Genomic DNA, 3,021 nt, shown 5'->3' with positions numbered 1-3,021 from the left:
AAAAAAAAAAAAAAGAGTATGTGTAGTTTTGCAATAAATAAGTGGTCATACCTCTGCTCTTTTTGCAACAGAGCTTTTTTTCCTAGCCCATTCGTCCAAACTCAGCATTTTCCTACAACCAGTTCCAAAGTTGCTTCCATATTTTCAGATGTTATAACAGCAATGCCTCTCCCACTCCCGATACCAACTTTTCTATCTTAGTCTGTTTTATGTTTATATAACAAAATACCTGATGCTTGGTAGTGTATAAAGAAAAAAGGTTTATTTTGCTCCCAATTTTTGCGGCTTGCAGGTTCATGCTACTGAAGGGGCCTGCAGCCATATTACAAGATGGCGTATGACATCACATGATGAGGCAGGACATGAGGCCAGGGAGGGGCCAGACTTACTCTCTTAAAATAACCTGATCTGATGGGAACTAATCTACTCTTGTGAGATCTAATACACTACAGCACTAATCCCTTTTACAGGTCTTAATAGCTCTCAAAGGCCATACCTCCTGGCTTGATCACTCCGGAGGCTAAGCCTCATGAATTTTGGTGGGGTTGAACCACAGTTTACACAGCAGTTGTGCTGTATAATTATTCTTATATGTGGTTGGATTTGGTTTGCTAATGTTTGGGTGTGGATTGTGGAATCTGTGTTTATGAGAGATATTGGCGGATGGTTTCCTTCCTTGTGGTGTCTTTTGGTTCGGTACGAGGGTAGTTGTTGGTCTCAGAAAGCAGACTAGAAAGGATTCTCTTTGCTTCTCTTTTCCGGAAGAGACTGCGGAGAGCGGGTGCAATTCCTTCCTTAAATAGTTGTGAGCCATCCGGGGTGGGTGCGTTCTGTTTTAGAACATTATTAATTTGTGATTCAATTTCTTTAATAGATAGAGGCAAATTCCGATGTTCTGTTTCTCCTTCTGGGAGGTTAGTAGACTGTGTCTCTCAGGGAGTAGATCTGTTTCCCCATAGCTTATTGTATCTGCCTCCACAGACTGATTCATGAAGTTCTTTTATTATCAGTTTAGTGCCCAGGAAAGCAGTACTTTACCCCTCCTTCATTTTTTATCTTAACACTGTGTATCTTTTCTCTCTTTTTACCTAACTAACCTGGCTAGAGGGCTACAAATTTTATTACTCATTCCAAATGACCAACTTTTGCTTTCATTGATTTTTCTGTTTTCAATATCACTGATTTCTCCTCTGATTTTAATTGTTTCTTTTCTTCTGCTTCCTCTGATTTAGTTTGTTCTTCTTTCTCTAGTTTACTAAGGCAAGCTTAGATGGTTGACTTTAGACTTTTGGCTTCTTTTTTTCTAATACATACAGTCAGTGTTGTGAATTTCCCTCTAAGTATTTGAGTTGTTGCAGCTGACACATTCGGATAGTTGTAATTTCATTTTCATTGAATTTTATTGAATTTAACATATGTTTCAAAATTTCTTCTAACACAGCAACCATTGAAGAAGAGTAGCCATGGCCCTCCGCTATCCCATGGCCGTGGGCCTCAACAAGGGCCACAAGGTGACTAAGAATGTGAGCAAACCGAGGCACAGCCGCCGTTGCGGACACCTCACCAAACACACCAAGTTCGTGCGGGACATGATCCGGGAGGTGTGCGGCTTCGCCCCCTACAAGCAGCGTGCCATGGAGCTGCTCAAGGTCTCCAAGGACAAGCGCGCCCTCAAGTTCATCAACAACAGGGTGGGGACGCACACCCATTCCCAGAGGAAGTGTGAGGAACTGAGTAAGGTGCTGGCCACCATGAGGAAGGCAGCTGCCAAGAAGGACTGAGCCCCCGGGGATTAAAGCTTTGTAGAAAGTTAAAAAAAAATTTTTTTTTTCTTTTGAGGCATCTTTGACATATGTGTTATTTTTTAAAGTTTAAAACAATTTTATTAGCGTATGTTTGCAGTGCATAGTGATTACATTCATTGTGGGGAGGTAGTACGTTATGTAGGACATCTTAATTCTTTTCTGTTTATTTTTGTTTGTTCTTTTGAGATAGGAGCTCACTGTTCAGCCTGGTTTGAATATACTTTGTAGCCCAGACTGGCCTTGAACTTGAGGTGATTCTCCTGCCTCAGCCTCCTGAGTGCTGGAATTACATGTGTTTAGCATCACGTCTGACTCTATGTTATGTTGAAATACGTTGTTCTATGTTATTTGGAGATTTTCAGCTATCTTTTTTTTTTTTTTTTCAGAACCAGGGGTTGAACTCAGGACCCTGCACTTGCTGGGCAAGCACTTATTCTACTGAGCCATCTCCCTGGTCCCTTCAGCTATCTTACTGCTATTGATTTCTAGTTTAATTTTATTATACTTTGAGAATTTATTTTATATAATTTTCATTATTTGAGACTTAAGTATGTTTTTATGGTGTGGAATATGTTCTGTTTTAGTGAATGTTTCGTGTGAGATTGAGAAAAATGGCCACGCCTGGGTTCCCTCCCTGGTCCCCATGGCAACGCTGGCCCGTCGCTTCTGGATCCGTAGCCCTTTCTACCCTCTCTCCCTTCTCTCCTCCTCTTTCAAGGTAATGTTCACCAGCTTGGACAGAGAAGGGAAAAGGACTTGGCAGGGAAGATTTCCAGGACTCTAGAACTTTCCAACAACCCACTGGGGAATTGGTTCATGAGGAATGTCTCATTTCCGACCCTTTGACAGTACCAAAAAAGATAAAGGATCTAAGTGGACTGGAAACACCCAGTAGCCAAAGCCACAAGCTGTGCTTCACTCTTGGTCTGCACCATCTGGGTAACGATGACCCCATCTCCACGACAAGCAGTCTAGCAGATGCAGATGTTGCACACCCTGGTTGGAGCAGACATCTCAGTGGGCAGCTGGGTGGCAGGGCACACAGGATGGCCCGGGAGGCTGACCAGGATGTGGACAGGGCCGGATCTTTCACAGAAAAGGCAGTTGCTGCAGAACAGAAAATGAGTGTCTGGTTTGTTGTCCTCCACCTCTTCCTCCTCTCTCTTCCTCCTCCTTCCTCTTCCTCCTATTCTTCTTCTTCCTCTTCCTCTTCTTC

At 42.8% G+C, this 3,021-nt stretch overlaps 1 pseudogene; it reads left to right on the top strand.

Moving 5' to 3' along the window:
- The first annotated feature begins 1,463 nt into the window (after nucleotides 1-1,463).
- LOC101561377 lies at nucleotides 1,464-1,781 on the top strand (annotated as a pseudogene).
- The last annotated feature ends 1,240 nt before the right edge of the window (nucleotides 1,782-3,021 follow it).

The sequence above is a fragment of the Octodon degus genome, unplaced genomic scaffold (genome assembly GCF_000260255.1).
Source record: "Octodon degus isolate 3935 unplaced genomic scaffold, OctDeg1.0 scaffold00035, whole genome shotgun sequence".
NCBI lineage: Eukaryota > Metazoa > Chordata > Mammalia > Rodentia > Octodontidae > Octodon > Octodon degus.
Note: the sequence above shows the minus strand (reverse complement) of the source record. Positions and strands in the feature narration are given on the sequence as shown.